The sequence below is a fragment of the Euprymna scolopes genome, chromosome 3, assembly GCF_053919585.1.
Source record: "Euprymna scolopes isolate OS-2025 chromosome 3, ASM5391958v1, whole genome shotgun sequence".
In the NCBI taxonomy this organism is placed as follows: Eukaryota; Metazoa; Mollusca; class Cephalopoda; order Sepiida; family Sepiolidae; genus Euprymna; species Euprymna scolopes.
Window position 1 is genome coordinate 79,628,342 of NC_136484.1, and position 21,985 is coordinate 79,650,326.

General features: G+C 29.5%; 1 protein-coding gene across 6 annotated transcripts in view; it reads left to right on the top strand.

Moving 5' to 3' along the window:
* Positions 1 to 21,985, top strand: part of LOC145256465 (serine/threonine-protein kinase Nek8-like) — a 453,710-nt gene that overhangs the window by 152,825 nt on the left and 278,900 nt on the right. The gene's annotated exons all lie outside the window — the stretch shown is intronic.

Genomic DNA, 21,985 nt, shown 5'->3' on the forward strand with positions numbered 1-21,985 from the left:
TTTACTGTATATATATATATATATATATATATAATTTTACTGTATATATATATATATATATAATTTTACTGTATATATATATATATATATATAATTTTACTGTATATATATATATATAATTTTACTGTATATATATATATATAATTTTACTGTATATATATATATATAATTTTACTGTATATATATATATAATTTTACTGTATATATATATATATATAATTTTACTGTATATATATATAAATTTTACTGTATATATATATATATATTACTGTATATATATATATATTACTGTGTATATATATATATATTTTACTGTATATATATATATATTTTACTGTATATATATATATTTTTTATTGTATATATATATATTACTGTATATATATTTTTTTATTGTATATATATATATATTACTGTATATATATATATTTTTTATTGTATATATATATATATATATATTTTTTATTGTATATATATATATTTTACTGTATACATATATATATATTACTATATATATATATTACTGTATATATATATATTACTGTATATATATATATATATTGCTGTATATATATATATATATTACTGTATATATATATATATTTTACTGTATATATATATATATATTTTACTGTATATATATATATATATATATTTTATTGTATATATATATATATTTACTGTATATATATATATATATATATTTTACTGTATATATATATATTTATTGTATATATATATATATATTTATTGTATATATATATATCTTATATATATATATATATATATTTTATTATATATATATATATATTTTATTATATATATATATATATTTTATTATATATATATATATATTTTATTATATATATATATATATTTTATTATATATATATATATATATATATATTTTATTATATATATATATATTTTATTATATATATATATATATATATTTTATTATATATATATATATTTTATTGTATATATATATATATCATTGTATATATATATATATATATTTTATTGTATATATATATATTTTATTGTATATATATATATATATATTTTATTGTATATATATATATATATATATCATTGTATATATATATATATATATATTATTGTATATATATATATATATTATTGTATATATGTAACCAAGTTATGGGGTTGATATGCCGTTATAGAGAAAGAGCCAAAAGAACAAAAAAATAGGACGATCAAATGACTCTTTGGTTAGAACAGACAAAGGAAAAAGTATGTCAAGAGATAGTTATTGTTGTAACGGTCAGAGTTTGGAGTGAGCTGGCTGTTTATTTTTAAACACAGAATTCGAGATGAAATGACAGGCGGTTGTTTATTTTAGAAAACAAGGTTTGAAAGCTGATGACAGGCAAGTTTTCTTGCTGTAAACAAATACAAACTCATGATGTTTAAAGGGCATTGATGGATATGTATATATTCCTCGAACACAGAGAAAAGAACAGAAGGAGAAGAGAGGAGGGGAGAAGAGAGAAAAAGAGAGAATTCGATTTTGGCGAATTCAGATGGTGTTAAAGTCGGGCAGAGAGGGCTTTTGACTTAAAACGCGTATCTCCAATGGCCGAAAAACTTATCTGAACTCGAGTCACAAGCTACCGTTTTAAAATAGCTACAGCCAACTTCCTTCAAACTCTGAAATATTATTAGACCATTATTATTGTGAATAAACCCAGATTAATTGTTTATTCGTGTGTGGAATCGTTTTTATTTCCTTTTTCACCACACTAAAATCCACGGCTCTCTTATCGGCGATGTTCGCCGGTAAGCGAGTACACAACGTCAGGTCCGGAGTATAAATTTAGACGACCAACTGATAATTCTGTCACTACCAATACCAGCAGCATTAAAACGGCTAAGAATTATCACCGGCAGTGGTCACTGGAAGGACGAAAATAGTGAGCTGCAAACCGCCAGAGTCGGGTCGTTTTCAGGCTGCCATAATTGGAGTGGAAGAGTTCTGAGGTCGACGATCGTCTCAACCGACTGGCTGAAGGGGGTGACATTTGGTGGCCGTTGACCAAGGATTATCGAAATCAGGAAGAAGGTGTGTTAGCTAACCAGGCAGACAGATTCAAAACCAAACAAAAAAAAAAACAAGAGGTTTACTGTTTACAACAGGTGGGACATCCCAACAAGCGAGTCAACAAAAGCAGCGCAGAACCAACAACATCTCAGCGATCAGGTAGGAAACCACCTTATTTTCGTTCTTATCACTTTCTTTTGCTTGTCGGTATTCATTTTTGGACTTCTTGTGGGCTTTTTCAAAGAGCGCTTATATTTTTTTTTGTTTCGTCTATTGTTATTTAATACGTAATCCGCTAGGACTACTACCATGACCAATGAAAACGGTAGGTCTGTAGAGGAGTTAGGGCGTAGGATTGAAGAAGGGGGACGGCTAACCCCAAAACTTAACGTAACGGGATCCAGAGTCCCACTGTTCACAGGTTTGGCTGTGGAGTTGGGACCCTGGCTCAAAGCAATAGAGAAGAAAGGGCGCATCTATAACCTGTCGGATGCCGATATGATTTCACTGGCATACGACTATACCGAAGATGCTGCTTCAGAATGGATTGGAGAGTATTTGGATAAATACAAATACCAAACCAACTGGAAGATGTTTGAAAATGACATCCAGCGGCACTTCAAGCCAGCTCGAGCGCTGGTAGGTGTGAGGCAGAGGGGTGGCGAATCCATCGCTCACCTAGAGAGACGCATGAGCGTTCTCGCTAAGGTAGCTTACCCAGATCAAGATCGGAGAAATGATCCAGCTACCCAGGCCCAGCTGGCAGAGTTCTTCACGGACGCTTTGAGCAATTCCCTGTTGCGTGAGGACGTGGCAAGGGCACAGCCTAACACGTTGGAGGAGGCCTTTGCACAGGCTCGAAGAGCTGAAGCCCTCCTCCTGAGATTAGGAAAATTAGAGGAGAACCAGACAGCCTGGTTGAAGGTCTGCTACGGATGCGGTCGACGAGGACACATCCGAGCAAAGTGCCCTGAGCTTCACCAAAGTAGGGAAAAAGAAGCCTTGAATCCAGAACACTGGGACTTAAGGGGAGGGGGGAAATACATACCCCATCCCAACTTTAAGAGGGGTCTAGTGTGCTTTGTTTGCCAGAAAGAAGGGCACAGGGCACATGAATGTAGGAATAGGGATAGAAAGAATCCACCCGGACCCAAATTAAAACTCACGTCCCCTAAGAAGATTCCAACAAGGAAATCTTTAAACTAGTTAGGGTTGCCCCAATAGCAAAAGGGCGGGTGACCCCTAGGAGAGATAAGAATGTCCGGAAAAGCATAGATGGGGCTTTAAAATTAAAATGCTACAATTGCGGAAAAGATGGGCACTATAGTTACCAGTGCAGAGACGGGGTGCGCTGTTTCAACTGTGGCCGCCCGGGACATCCAAAGAGGGTCTGCATGCTGAGGCCTAAGTGTTTTAAGTGCGGCAGTGAAGAACACTTAATTCAAAGTTGCAAGGCGAAAGAGTTCGTACGGTGTGACGAGTGTAAGGAAAGAGGGCACACAGCAACTAGCTGTCCACTAAGGAAGAAGGAGACATGCCAGGGATTTGGGAAGAGCGGGCATTTGTGGGACAGTTGTAGAAAGAGGAAAAGTAAGGTTAAGAATCCTTCGAATAAGGATAGAGATGGGATTAGGTTATGTCAAATATGGTCCGAAGATGACGAACTCACCTGCAACATTGAAATAGAGGGTAGAACGTTCAGAGCGTTGATAGACACCAGATCGGAAGTCTCAGTCATTAGTTCTTTAGAGTTGCAAAGACTAAGACTCCCCGCTGACCGATTTATGTCGACTAAAGTGAACGCGTTTCAGGCAGATGGGGGCAGATTTAGATTAGATTGGATGCTGGAAGTAAAGATAAAGGTGGGTGAGACTGAGACATCCCACACATTGTATGTAGCACCAAAAATGACCCACGACGTGATACTGGGAGGAGACTGGCTGAGAGAGAGGAAAGCTGTATTAAAATTCGACCCTCCAAAGTTAATCCTTGGGGAGGAAGAGATTATGTTAGGTAGCACGAGGCTCACTCAAGTGGATCTTGTGTCTCGTGAAGATTTAAAGATTCCACCTAGAACAGCGGTGACGAGCTGGGGTGAGATAGAAGGGGCTATAAAGGATAGCGAAGCCATTTATCAGGTTTTACCCCTTCCCTACATAGAAGAAGACGAGGACGTGACCGTGTTACCAGCATTAGTGCAGGAAGGTCAGGCGAAGAATTTTCCGGTAGTGGTAGCCAATACGAGTCTGAAGACCGTTAACTCAGGAACTAAGTTGGGCAGAGCTTAAATCAGGAACTAAGTTGGGCAGAGCTTCAGTGTTAACATTAAAAACTAGAGTGAGGCACGAAGGAATGCCTGTAGAGAGTGAAGCAATTAGTGACAAGATAGAATTAGACTGTCCTGACCAATACCGAGAAAGATTAGGAAAACTATTTAAAGCTAATAAGCGAGTGTTAGCTAATTCAGATAAGGAATTAGGTAAGACGCATACAGTAAAAATTTCGATTGACACAGGAGACCACCAACCAATAAAGATGAGGCCGTACAGAACACCTATTTGGAAGAGAGAGTTGGTTGAGAAAACAGTGAAGGAGATGGGAGAGGCTGGAATTATTGAGCCATCTCAATCACCTTGGGGTTTCCCAGTAGTAGTAGAGAAAAAGGATGGGGGAAATAAATTTTGCGTAGATTTTAGAGAACTTAATAAGATAACAAAATCTACTGCTTATCCTCTGCCCTTGATAGACGATATTTTAGCGATGCTAGGGAAGGCTACATGTTTTTCCTCCTTAGATTTAAGATCAGGTTACTGGCAAGTGGCAGTAAACGAGAAGGACAAACCTAAGACGGCTTTCTGTTGTCATATGGGGTTGTTCCAGTTCCGTGTTATGCCGTTTGGGCTAGCAGGAGCTCCTGGTGTTTTTCAATCATTAATGGCAATAGTGTTGAGAGGATTTGAACATTTTGCCATGGCATATTTGGATGACATCTTAATATTTTCAAAAACTCCGGAAGAGCACTTTAAACATCTACAGGCTGTGTTAGATCGTCTAAAATATCATGGCTTGAAATTAAGGATGGAAAAGTGTCAATTTATGAGGAAAGAGACTAAATATTTAGGATTCATCATAGACCAATCTGGAGTAAGGCCAGATACTGATAAAGTAAAAATTATAAGGGCGATGCCAGAACCTCAAACAGTTAGACAAGTTAGAGCATTTATAGGAACTGTAGGTTATTACAGAAGGTTCATAGCAGGATTCTCTAGAATAGCTATACCACTAATTAATCTAACGAAGAAATATGCAAGGTTTGATTGGACCGAGGCGTGTCAGAAAGCATTCGATACGTTAAAGGCCGAACTGACATCCATCCCTTTATTGATTTATCCCGATCTGAACAAGCCTATGGTCTTATATACGGATGCTAGTGATACGTGTGTGGGAGCGTGCTTGACTCAGCCATGTGAAGAAGCAGAAGCTGTAATCCCGGGAATAAAGGACGAAATGCCTATCTACTTTCTCTCTCACAAATTGACAAAGACCCAACAGAAGTGGCCCGTGATTGAAAAAGAGGCCTATGCCATCGCGTACGCTTTGCAAAAGCTGCATTTCTATTTAGCGGGTGCGACGTTCGTAATAAAGACAGATCACCGTCCATTACAGTACTTGTTCGATGCTGAATGGAAGAATCGAAAGGTGCAACTGTGGGCTATGCAACTGAGTGGCTACGGCTGTAAAATAGAGTACCTGTCCGGGAAAGAAAACACGTGTGCAGACTTATTATCTAGAATTCCCGAAGCAGTAGAGGAAGAAGCTGACGCTAGTGATCAGAATCTAGTCAGTGATAATAACTATAGAATTTGCGTACTGTACTCCCAGCAATTGCAGAATAAGCCCCCAGAGATAGAAGATGAAATAGAGTCGGAAGAAGATGACTCTGAAGAAAACAATTCCGATAAGTGGGAATCGATAGACCTGAAACTACTTAAGTTAGAAGCGAGAAAAGACGAAGAATATAGTATACTTAAGAAATCGCTCGTAGAAGGAAAATTACCGCCCTCAAAATCGAGGAAATACCTGTTAGAGGATGATCAGGTATATTATGTAAATGGGGAAGAGAAGAATCCAACGCTACGCTTGTGTGTCCCAGATGGTCGTGTGAGGACTAGTTTAGTGCAGGTAGCGCATGACGGGTTAGGTCATGTAGGTATTGATAAAACTTACTCGATTTTAGCGAAGAAATATTATTGGCCTGGTATGTATAAACATATCCACTCCTATGTGACAGAGTGTGTTACTTGTCAGAAGCGGGCAGTAAAAGGAGCTAAGACACCCCTAATAGAGACTGATATTCCCTCATATCCATTTGAGAAGTGGTGTATGGATGTCTCAAGGCCATATAATATTAGCAATAAGGGAAATAAGTATATAGTCAGCATGGTCGATTGGTTAACGAGTTGGGTAGAGGCATTCCCAGTGCAAAGGAAGGATGCACAGACCATGGCGGAGATACTAATGAATGAGATTTTCCCTAGGTATGGTATCCCACGTGTGTTAGTGACAGACAACGGCGGAGAATTCGTAAATGCCGTTGTAAAAGAGGTGACGGGATATTTGGGAATAAAGCATGTTACCACCTCTCCATACCATCCACAGAGCAATGCAAAAGTAGAGAGATTCCATAGGTCTTTGGGAGATATGCTGTCGAAGCTATCAGAGGATGAAGTCGAGAATTGGGACTTGTTCTTGAATCAGGCCTTGGCAGCGGCCAGATTTTCACATAACGATACGACTAAATTCTCTCCATATTACCTGGTACACAGTAGAGATGTAGTGCTACCATTGGACAATCACCTACTACCAAAAAAAAGGTATACTGGGGAAGAAAATCATAAAAAAATGATTGAGCAACAGCATTCTCTGTTTAGTCAAGTGCGTCGAGGGATTAGGGCAGCACAGAAAAAACGTAACAAAAGAGTCAATGATGGAAGGGTCAAGAAAACATATGACGTTGGCGACCCAGTATACTACAGAGCACAGGTTAGGAAAGGAAAATTAGATCCTAGATGGAAACCGTACTATAGGATAGTAAAACAAACGGGACCAGTGACATAAAATATGGGATCAACTGACGAATAGAACGAAGAGGGTTCACGCGTCAGACATCTGTGAAGCCAATATTAGGGAGTGGAAAATGCCTAATATACAGACAGATAGACCTGTAAGGAAAGCCACCCTGATAGATCCGGAAGGAGATTGGGAAGATACGGATAGGTGGGCTGATGAGGTAGCGGATGAACAGGAGTTAGAGTTAGAATTTGAGATAGAGAATACCGACTCGCTACCAGAGATAATAACTACGCCTCCAGATTCGGAAGGTTGGGAATCTGAAGATGATATTCCGCTATCGGTACTGAGAGATAGAGAGGCTGGTAATGAGAATAGGGCTGAAGAATCAGAGAGCAATGCGATTCCGTCGACACAGCCCCCAGAGGTAATAGGCGATGTTAGGGGACCTAGACTTTTGCGAAGCAGTGTAAGACGACCTATCAATGTTATCTCTAAAACGGGGAAAGTTACAAATAGCGATGAAGAGGATAGGGAAGACGAAGAGGATGAAACTGATTCTTTCGTTAAGTTATTTATGGAACTGGAATTGAGTGACTAAAAATAAAATGGAACAAATAGTAAAGGAACGTTACTATGTGTATTTGTAGGATGCGGCGTCTAATAATGATGATGGCGGTGATGGTTGGATTGACAGTAGCGTTACGCCACACACACAGTACGGTATTTAAGAAGACCAGCGAGGTAACGATTACTCATTCTAAGTGGATCCTGACATTCGTCATTGATCTGAGAGCGTATCGGAAGGTTCAAATGGAACTAGAAGACGAAGTTAACTTAGCAGCGCACTTAAAGCTGCAGATGCAAAAAAATCAATCAAAACTTGGGATAAATTCTAATACAGCGTTATTTGTATCACTAGGAGGACGGTTAGATAAGATGAAACAAAGACTCCGATACATTGGAGGATATTTTAGGGATATTGGATTGCTAGCAGCAGATGGGACCCAAAAACGAGTTAGAAAGAGATCTATACTTCCTTTCGTAGGTAAAGCACTACACGTATTATTCGGGACCGTATCGGAGAGTGACACAGAAGTATTAGAAAGGCATATAAGCAGTTTAGAGGAAAATCAACAGAAGATAAAGCACGTCATAGAGGAAAGCTTATCAATAGTGAACGTTACTAGATACGAACTGACAGAACATAGACAAAGAATAAACTGGCTATCCCATACAGTCGTCAGCCTAAACGAAAGTTTGACTTTTATGGCTAGAAGAATAAGTATGGTAGAGGTTGTAACTAAGCAAATACTGGAACTGATGACGATGACAAACCAACTCGACTCATCAATTCAGTTATTGACATTGGCAATCGAACATGTAAGGATACAATTAGATTTACTTTCATTAGCGCACATGTCACCGAGCATCATACCCCCCAAAGACTTAAAAACAATACTTGGGATGCTTCAGGCAGACTTGCCACATACTTTACGCTTACCAGTAGATCCAAAGAAGAGTCTATGGGAATATTATACCTTGAGTTGTGCTACGATGTTACAAAATGATAAGATTTACGTAATGGTTGAGCTACCTTTATTGGATAGAAATAGCGACTTCGAAGTATTTAACGTAATTAATTTACCGATACCGTTTCCTACTAATGTCACTGAGAGGAGAGCAGTAGCAAGGTACAAAGTTGAAACCGAAGGAATAGCTTTTAACCCAGCCCGAACCAAATTCATAGTGTTGTCACCTAGTGAAGCACTAGCGTGTAGCATCAATGCACTAAGAATTTGTGCAGTAGAAAGTCCCATCTATGCAACTAACGGACACAAGTTATGCGTAGTTCAATTATTCCAAGGTAATGAGGAGGGGATCGATAAATATTGTGGAGCAGTGGTGTCGATTGATATACTAACCCCCCAAGCTATACATCTATCTGATGGTGTTTGGGCAGTTGCCTCAACTGGTGAACGGAAGTTGTCGAAAGTCTGTAAGGGACGGCAACAAGGGGAAATACTTATTCATCCACCTATGACCATTATAGATCTACCTATGAGTTGCGCAGCGTTTGGCCCAACTCTAGAGATCTTGCCGTCCTACAGATTTAAAGAGAAGTTTGAACTCAGAAATGACTTTCTGTCATTAACTAGAATACCGCGTGTAAATTGGTCAAAGGTATGGACACCTATCACTAAGGAATTTCCGAAGATAAAAGCTCGCGAAATTCCACCTCTTTTGAAACTGGACGGAAAGATCGATATGAGCGAGTTATTAGATGAGTTACGGGCAGTGAAGGATGGTAATGAACCAGAAAAATGGCGATGGGAAAAAGTAAGTAAATGGTTAAATCCTACAATAATCATCTTGGTCGTGATAATGATAATAGCTTTTCTAGTGTATGGGAAAAGGAGAGTTAGCTACATCAATAGCCTCCTAAGGGCTGGAAAGGATGCTAATAAAATAGATAAGGACGAGAGTAACCCTCAATTAGAGTGCTTAAAAGGAAAAGTCCATTCGTTGTTTGAAATAAATAGGGATGAGCATGAAGTGAGGGACGCTACCGTGGTTTCTGATAAAAACACTAGACCTGATCAATCTGGTACAGAATCAAGACTACCAGTGAACCCCGCATCTAATACCCTACCAACGTTGGAGATACATATGTGAAGAAGCCAGATAACCAAGAAAGAGCCATGGAATGAAATCCGAGGAAAAATGGACTATTGACTAAATAGTTGCATGCATTGAAATGTGTATATGTATATATATATATATATATAAAAAAAAAAAAAAATTAATGAGGTTTATGGACAATCGTATGAACTGAAAGCAGATTCGAAAAACGCTAAACTCTAAAAGAGAACTTTTTGCATGTGCATGAATGAGAATGATACAGTTTTTTTTCTTTAAGAACGAATCCAATTGATGAACTATTATAAATTGTAAAACCACAAAGAGCCATGGTATTAAGGCCCAGAAAGAAGAAGTGGGTTAGAAAAAATATTGAGTCCAATATTGTTTCTTTTAAGTGGGGGAGGTATGTAACCAAGTTATGGGGTTGATATGCCGTTATAGAGAAAGAGCCAAAAGAACAAACAAATAGGACGATCAAATGACTCTTTGGTTAGAACAGACAAAGGAAAAAGTATGTCAAGAGATACTTATTGTTGTAACGGTCAGAGTTTGGAGTGAGCTGGCTGTTTATTTTGAAACACAGAATTCGAGATGAAATGACAGGCGGTTGTTTATTTTAGAAAACAAGGTTTGAAAGCTGATGACAGGCAAGTTTTCTTGTTGTAAACAAATACAAACTCGTGATGTTTAAAGGGCATTGATGGATATGTATATATTCCTCGAACACAGAGAAAAGAACAGAAAGAGAAGAGAGGAGGGGAGAAGAGAGAAAAAGAGAGAATTCGATTTTGGCGAATTCAGATGGTGTTAAAGTCGGGCAGAGAGGGCTTTTGACTTAAAACGCGTATCTCCAATGGCCGAAAAACTTATCTGAACTCGAGTCACAAGCTACCGTTTTAAAATAGCTACAGCCAACTTCCTTCAAACTCTGAAATATTATTAGACCATTATTATTGTGAATAAACCCAGATTAATTGTTTATTCGTGTGTGGAATCGTTTTTATTTCCTTTTTCACCACACTAAAATCCACGGCTCTCTTATCGGCGATGTTCGCCGGTAAGCGAGTACACAACGTCAGGTCCGGAGTATAAATTTAGACGACCAACTGATAATTCTGTCACTACCAATACCAGCAGCATTAAAACGGCTAAGAATTATCACCGGCAGTGGTCACTGGAGGGACGAAAATAGTGAGCTGCAAACCGCCATAGTCGGATCGTTTTCAGGCTGCCGTAATTGGAGTGGAAGAGTTCTGAGGTCGACGATCGTCTCAACCGACCGGCTGAAGGGATTGACATATATATATATATATATATATTATTGCATATATATATATATATATATATATTATTGTGTATATATATATATATATTATTGTGTATATATATATATTATTGTGTATATATATATATTATTGTATATATATATATATTATTGTATGTATATATATATTATTGTATGTATATATATATATTATTGTATGTATATATATATATTATTGTATATATATATATTATTGTATATATATATTATTGTATATATATATATATTATTGTATATATATATATATATATATTATTGTATATATATATATATATATTATTGTATGTATATATATATATTATTGTATCTATATATATATATTATTGTATATATATATATTATTGTATATATATATATATATTATTGTATATATATATATATTATTGTATATATATATATTATTGTATATATATATTATTGTATATATATATTATTGTATATATATATATATATATATTATTGTATATATATATTATTGTATATATATATTATTGTATATATATATATATATTATTGTATATATGTATTTTATTGTATATATATATATATATTATTATATATATATTATTGTATATATGTATTTTATTGTATATATATATATATATTATTGTATATATATATATTATTATATATATATATTATTGTATATATGTATTTTATTGTATATATATATATTTTTTATCGTATATATATATTTTTTTACGGTATATATATATTTTTTTTTACGGTATATATATATATTTTATTGTATATATATATATATTTTATTGTATATATATATATATATATATTTTATTGTATATATATATATATATATTGTATATATATATATATATACTATTGTATATATATATACTATTGTATATATATATATTATTGTATATATATATATTAGTGTGTATATATGTATATTTTATTGTATATATATATATATATATTTTATTGTATATATATATATATTTTTTTTTTATTGTATATATATATATTTTATTGTATATATATATTTTATTGTGTATATATATATAGATTTTATTGTCTATATATATATATTTTGTATATATATATATTTTAATGTATATATATATATTTTATTGTATATATATATATATATATATATTTTGTTGTATATATATCTATATATATTTTATTTTATATATATATATTTTATTTTATATATATATATTTTATTGTATATATATATATATATATATATTTTGTTGTATATATATATATATATTTTATTTTATATATATATATATATATATTTTATTGTGTATATATATATATATATTGTGTATATATATATATATATATATTTTGTATATATATATATTTTTTTTTATATATATATATTTTGTATATATATATATTTTTTTTTATATATAAATATTTTGTATATATATATATATGTATGTATATATTTTGTATATATATATATTTTGTATATATATGTATATATATTTTGTATATATATGTATATATATTTTATATATATATATATATATCTTGTATATATATATTTTGTATATATATATTTTGTATATATATATATATATTTTGTATATATATATATATATATATATATATATTTTTTTTTTTTTTTTTTTTTTTTTTTTTACAAAGGCATCACCACATTATCAAGGCCACTCAAGGATAAGGGTTAAAGAGTGTACAGTAGAAGTTGGTCAATATAGTAATCATTAGTAATGAAAATTTGGTAAATTTAATAACTTATATGGAACGGCTCATCAAGAACTTATTTACCTTAGACTTGAACACAACCATATTGTAGTCAGCCAGTTATATTGTATATATATATATATATATTGTATATATATATATATATTTTGTATATATATTATATATATATATTTTCTATATATATTATATATATATTTTGTACATATATATATATATATATATTTTGTATATATATATATTTTGTATATATATATATATATATATATATATATATATATATATATATTTTGTATATACAGTGATGATCATATTTATTGGCACGGTAAAATTAAAGTTAAATTTTGTCTAATAAATTCTAAAAAAGGGATTAAATTAAAGAAAATAACAAAGTATATTACGTATTTTTAACTGGCCTTTCTGATGCAGCAATCGGATTTTAGGAAAAATAAATAACAAAGGAACAACAAACATAATTGCAAAAAACCCTTGTTCAAAATTATTGGCACGGCTTTGTTTTTCTTTTAGTATCAGTATAATACCAATCAATTTCCGGTTAACGTGCTTTCTGAACTTTTTTATAGCCATATTATGCTTGTTTAACGCTAATTCAGTGAATAATTTTTTTCAGATAATTTTTAGATAGCGATTTATTTAAACTATTATAAGTGACTAAATTATAATTTTCAATCGCCATGGTTAAAACTAAGGAACACAGCGAAGACGTCAGGAAGCTTGTTGTAGCATGCCATACCAATTGGGAGGGCTATGATAAGATTTCAAAGAAGCTAAACCTTCCCAAATCCACTGTTAGAGCCATAATAAACAAGTTCAAATCGCAAGGCCACGTTATGAGTTTAGAGGGTAGAGGGAGAAAAAGGATTCTTTCCCCAAGAGATGAACGGAAAATTGTTCGACAAGTAAAACAAAACCCAAGGATCTCTGTTGGGGAGATTGTTGATGAACAGAGCACCTCTGGAGTGAATGTATCTCGACATACAGTTGGTAGAGTTTTGAAGAGCGCTGGTTTAAAAGCATGTCGTCCGAGAAAGACTCCCTTATTGAAGCCTATGCACCTGAAAGCAAGGCTAGCCTTTGCAAAACGTCATATTGATAAAGATGTTGCATTCTGGAAACGTGTTCTATGGACTGACGAAACGAAAATAGAGTTATTTGGCCATAATAAAGTGTCTTATATTTACAGAAAATCTGGCGAAGCTTTCCTGCCTAAGAACACCATACCCACAGTGAAGCACGGTGGAGGCAGTTTGATGTTTTGGGGATCCTTTGCTGCCTCTGGACCAGGGCGACTTGTTAAGGTCACAGGTAGCATAAAAAAGGAAGATTATGTTAAAATATTGGAGGAAAACCTGAAAGACTCTGCTAAAGAGCTCTCACTTGGTCGTCGTTGGTGGTTCATGCAAGATAATGACCCAAAGCATTCGGCTAAACTGACTAAGAAATGGCTTGAGGACAATCATATTAATGTTTTGGAGTGGCCATCACAAAGCCCAGACCTTAATCCAATTGAAAATTTATGGAGAACATTAAAATTGAGGGTAATGCAAAGGAAGCCTAAGAATCTTATTCAATTGGAGGATTATTGTCAGGAAGAGTGGGCTAAAATTACTACTGAAGAGTGCAACAACTTGGTTGTAAACTATGAAAAGCGACTGAGGAAGGTAATCAAGGCCAAAGGCTATACAATTGATTATTAAATAAATCGTGCCAATAATTTTGAATAAGGGTTTTTTGCAATTATGTTTGTTGTTCCTTTGTTATTTATTTTTTCTAAAATCCGATTGCTGCATCGGAAAGGCCAGTTAAAAATACATAATATACTTTGTTATTTTCTTTAATTTAATCCCTTTTTTAGAATTTATTAGATAAAATTTATCTTTTATTTTACCGTGCCAATAAATATGATCATCACTGTATACATATATATTTTGTATATATATATATATATGTATATATATATTTTGTATATATATATATATATATATATATATATTTTGTATATATATATATATTTTGTATGTATATATATATTATTGTATATATATATATTTTATTGTATATATATATATATATATATATATATATATATTTTGTATATATATATATATTATTGTATATATATATATATTATTGTATATATATGTATATATATATTTTATTGTATATATATATTCTTGTATATATATATTATTGTATATATATATTCTTGTATATATATATTATTGTATATATATATAATTGTATATATATATATATATATATATATATATTTTATTGTATATATATATATATATTTTATTGTATATATATATATTATTGTATATATATATATATATTTTGTATATATATATAATTGTATATATATATATATATTTTATTGTATATATATATATAATTGTATATATATATACATTATTGTATGTATATATATATTTTATTGTATATATATATATTATTGTATATATATATATATTTTATTGTATATATATATATTTTATTGTATATATATATATTTTATTGTATATAAATATTTTTTTTATTGTATATATATATATTATTGTATATATATATATATTATTGTATATATATATTATTGTATATATATATATTTTATTGTATGTATATATATATTATTGTATATATATATATTTTATTGTATATATATATTTTTTTTCATGTATATATATATATATATATATATATATATATTGTATATATATATATTTTTTATTGTATATATATATATATATATATATATATATTGTATATATATATATTTTTTATTGTATATATATATATATATATATATATATATATATATTTTATTGTATATATATATACTCGGGGTTTTTTATTCAAAAGTAATGGACTAGTGAATTCAACGAGGTTGTTAGATAGTGCTCAATAAAAAGTGTTGATAATACTTGTCTATTGTTATATAAACATGCTCACATCGCGCTGCTACAAGCAGCCACTTGTTTCAATCAAACAACAGATATCATCAGGCAGCGACTTGACTATTCAAATGTTCAATGAATAATGGATTTTTATTTTAGGTAGGAACTCTTTAAAAGTTGGAGTTAAAAAACCTTAAAACACAGTACTTTAATTATAAGTTGTAAAGAGGGAGGGGCAGTCTAAATAAAATTAAAAATTAAAAAATTATAATGGAGAGAGAATGATTAAGAGGAGAAAAAAAGAAATAGAGAAAGAAAATAAATAGAGAAAGAATATAGAAAAAAATATAATATGGAGAAGAAAAAGGAAAAAAGATATAAAGGGTTATTATAAAGAAAACAAGGGCTAGAAGAGAAAAGAAAGAATGATGAAAAAGAGAGAAAGAGAGAAAGTAAGAATTAATAGGAAGGGAAGCTTAAAATGTTGAGAGGATATAGAAAAAGAAAAAGATCTGCGTGTCAACCAATTTATGAACAATTATACATTTCAGTAACGAGACACGTTATTACAACACAAACAGAAAATACAACTTAACTATACTATACAACTTAACCAAAGACATCAATGTCATGGATATAGGCTTGTCTCGTGATGATGGGCTGATGATCATTAAGGAATCCAACGGCCCTAAATGTGAAAGAACCAAAAAGATTATCTTAAATGAATTCCGTAGAATTAAGTTAAAAGTGGATATTATATCAGATGTTAAAACTAAATTTTTTGGATGTGAACTTTGATTTAAGGAAAGGCATCTACCAACCATATAGGAAGGAAAACTCAAACCCAGTTTATGTACACCCCCTATCAAATCACCCAAAATGTATCATTAGGCATATCCCCAAATCCATTAGTAAAAGAATCAGTGACAATTCTTCTAATCTTGAAACATTTAATAAACATAAATATTTCTATAACAGGGGCCCTTAAGGATAGTGGATACAAAAACACGCAAATTGAGTTCATAGAAGCAACACATCCAAACACAAATACAAATAGAAACCGTAAGAGAAAAATCCTGTGGTACAATCCCCCTTTTAATCTGAAACTTAAAACAAACCTAGGAATGAAATTCTTAAACTTAATTAAAAAGCACTTCCCTATTAGTAACATACTACATACAATTTTCGATAAAAATACAATAAAACTTAGTTATAGCTGTAATGAAAACCTTGAAAAAATAATAAAAAAATATAATAACAAAATATTAAACAAAAATAGCACCTCCATTGCTACCGAAGGGTGTAACTGTAGAATTAAATCAAAATGCCCTTTTAAAGGAAATTGTCAAATTACTTCTGTAGTGTACCAAGCAACTATTTCTACTAAGGAAAATCCTAACGAAAAAAAAATATTACATAGGAATGACAAATTACAAATTTAAAGAAAGATTTACCGGTCACAAGTGCTCTTTTGAAAATAATGAGTACAAAAATAGAACTTCCTTGTCTAAATATTACAATGAACTAGTAGAGCAAGGTTACTCCCCAATAGTAAATTGGAAAATTTTAAAGAAAGCTAAAACCTGTTCATCTTTAAACTCACCTTGCTACCTATGTCTTTATGAGAAATTGTTTATACTTACGTTTAGAGAAAGAGATAAATTATTAAATAAGAAGCACGAAAATTCAATTAATCGCAAACATTATAAAAGCCATCTTTTAAGTAATTTAGTTTAGATATAAAATTTAAATAAATTTAAAATTGTCACTGATTTCTATAATTTATTAAAATACTATTAATATACTTTCTCCTCGCCTGATTTCATTCTTAACTTCCCCTATCTTATATACCTGTGTGTCTATGTGGATATGTAAGTGTCTATGCGTTTATTTTATGACCGTGTGTACTTATGTTTATATATATCTATGTTATCTTGTATACCCTCCTTTGTTGTGTACTCCCCTAATAATGTTTATTCAATCCATTTGTATGCTTTTATGTGTGTATGCATCTATCTGTACTCTTGTCAAATGATTCTTATTCGTATGTATTTTTATATATATGGTTTATGTGAATTATACATATTTATGTGTGCGTATATATATGTGTGTGTGCGTTTTTGTATATTAGTATATGACTGTGTGCATATATTTGTGTATTTTTTTGTATGTATGTGTATACATAAAATTATATATATGTATATATGTATGTCTGTTGGTTCTCTGTGGGTATATACATATGTATTTTATTATTTTTAATTTTGTTACTATCTACCTGTGTGTTTTGAGTATTTTGTTGATTTAATTACTTCTTTTGCCTGAATATATTTATATATTTATATGTAAGTGTACTTGTATCTATGTTTTTAGTAATACTGTCTTGAATGTGTTAATTTGTGATTTAATATGACTTTATATTTATACTTAACTAGCTTAAACTTTCAACTTAATAGTATAGAGTTACACATTTACTTATATGCATGTATATATATATATATATATATATATATATATATATATTGTATTCTTTTTATATACATAAATATTAGTAGATTATTCTTTATAATTATTAGTCCTATTTACTTTCTTCAATCCCCTCTTATGGCAAAATATGTTATATTAAAAAGATAATAAATATTAATTTTATTCTGTTTTATTATTATTATTATTATTATTATTATTATTACTATTATTACTATTATTATTATTATTATTAATAATTTTAATATTGTTTTATCATTATTTTTTTTATATATTTATTTAATAAAAACGCAAAAACTTTAAACTTATATCATTCAGTATAAAGGGCTTAATTAATTGTAGACGTATGTTTGAACTGCGTTGATATTACTCGTGGACGTATGTGAGATGATAAATATGTTGGTTAGTTACATTCGCTGTCACTTTTGACATGTACACTTCTAACGCTAAGATTGTATTTTCTATTTGTGTTGTAATAACGTGTCTCGTTACTGAAATGTATAATTGTTCATAAATTGGTTGACACGCAGATCTTTTTCTTTTTCTATATCCTCTCAACATTTTAAGCTTCCCTTCCTATTAATTCTTACTTTCTCTCTTTCTCTCTTTTTCATCATTCTTTCTTTTCTCTTCTAGCCCTTGTTTTCTTTATAGTAACCCTTTATATCTTTTTTCCTTTTTCTTCTCCATATTATAATTTTTTGCTCTATTTTCTTTCTCTATTTATTTTCTTTCTCTATTTCTTTTTTTCTCCTCTTAATCATTCTCTCTCCATTATAATTTTTTAATTTTTAATTTTATTTAGATTGCCCCTCCCTCTTTACAACTTATAATTAAAGTTCTGTGTTTTAAGGTTTTTTAACTCCAACTTTTAAAGAGTTCCTACCTAAAATAAAAATCCATTATTCATTGAACATTTGAATAGTCAAGTCGCTGCCTGATGATATCTGTTGTTTGATTGAAACAAGTGGCTGTTTGTAGCAGCGCAATGTGAGCATGTTTATACAACAATAAACAATTTTATTGTATATATATATATATATATATATATATATTTTATTGTATATATATATATATATATATATATATTTTATCGTATGTGTATATATATATATATATATATATATTTTATTGTATGTATATATATATATTTTTTTTTATTGTATATATATATATATATTATTGTATATATATATATATTTTATTGTATATATATATATATATATATATTTATTGTATATATATATTTTATTGTATATATATATATATATTTTATTGTATATATATATTATTGTATATATATATATATATATATTATTGTATATATATATATGTATATATATATATATATTATTGTATATATATATATGTATATATATATATATATATATATTATTGTATATATATATGTATATATATATATATATATTATTGTATATATATATATGTATATATATATATATATATTTTATTGTATATATATATATTTTATTGTATATATATATATATATTATTGTATATATATATATATATATATTTTATTGTATGTATATATATATATTTTTTTTTATTGTATATATATATATATTGTATATATATATATATATTTTATTGTATATATATATATATATATATATTTTATTGTATATATATATATATATAATATTGTATATATATATATTTTATTGTATATATATATATATATATATATATATTATTGTATATATATATATATTATTGTATATATATATATTTTATTGTATATATATATATATATATATTTTATTGTATATATATATACATATATATTTTATTGTATATATATACATATATATTTTATTGTATATATATACATATATATTTTATTGTATATATATACATATATATTTTATTGTATATATATATATATATACATATATATTTTATTGTATATATATATACATATATATTTTATTGTATATATATACATATATATTTTATTGTATATATATATATATATACATATATATTTTATTGTATATATATATACATATATATTTTATTGTATATATATATATATACATATATATTTTATTGTATATATATATATACATATATATTTTATTGTATATATATATATATATATATATATATATATATTTTGTATATATATATATATATTTTATTGTATATATATACATATATATTTTATTGTATATATATATATATATTTTATTGTATATATATATATTATTGTATATATATATATATATTTTATTGCATATATATATATTATTGTATATATATATATATATATATATATATATATATATATATATATTTTATTGTATATATATATATATTTTATTGTATATATATATATATTTTATTGTATGTATATATATATTTTATTGTATATATATATACATATTTTATTGTATGTATATATATATTTTATTGTATATATATATATATTATTGTATATATATATATATATTATTGTATATATATATTATTGCATATATATATATATATTATTGCATATATATATATATATATATATATATATTATTGCATATATATATATATATATATTTTATTGTATATATATATATATATATATATATATATATATATATATAAATACCCGTTCACATACACCTTTCATGATAAAAATAGAACCCAGAATTAGTTAGAATCGAGCAATTGCATCGACAACAGACAACGCCAGACCCAAAGTGGGTTTCGATGTACTGCATCTCATCAGTGACGTGCTCTGACATAGGCGCGAACTCAGGTCGTCGCACTCATGAAGTGTTCAATACTGACGACCTAACCATATGGGCCACGGCGCAATCTATTGACTATGCCTTGATTTTTTAAATTCTTATATTTTTTATATCCAGTTCTACATTCTACGATGTGACAAGCAACGTGTCATACAACTAAGATAGTTACTGCTGGTATGCAGGCGGTAGATATCACATCTACAAACATTAACTGAAATTAGCCGACTCCCCAGACAACCTTATTTGTCTTTATCGTGAAAGGTGTATGTGAACGTGTATTTATGTATATATCTATAATCTCCTCTTAATGCCTAATATATATATATATATATATATATATATCAACAGATATATACAAGAAAATCAAAACAATGAGAAGAATATTCTATTGTCCTAGCCATAATCATCAGACTATATGCAGATGTTTGGTAGACTCTTTCATTGGTCAACATTAGTAATGCTCTGCTTGTTAATAATGGCAAAAGTTACTTGAACTTACCCCATTCAATCCTAATTCTAGCTATCATATTACCACCTGCCTCTTCCTGTACTCCAATTGTATCATCACGGTTACTGAACAACCTCAATCACCATCCACGTTTTCTTCTCTTATGTGTGTTTGCATTCATCCATATTGTCTTACACATGTTGCACACACATATGTGGCTACCTCTCTCAACCTACTGTAATTTCATGGCACTTCCAAACACTACAGAAAATTGAATTGCACCTGACTCCCTTACCACAAACTGAGCATATGAAGTTTTCTCTTTCCAACTCTACTACTACTACTACATACAAAAAGGGCAATTCGTGTGCTAATAATTTGAACTTCAAATTAGAAGTTTTAAACTTTCCTGACTCTAAAACTTTATAAAAATTGCACATTTTATATATGAACATAATTCTAAAACCATATTCTATTAACAAGACATCTTTTAGCTTATTTTAATTTTTTAATTAACAATTGAAGCATATTTTGAAAATACTTCCTTATCAAGATTTGGATTATGATCAA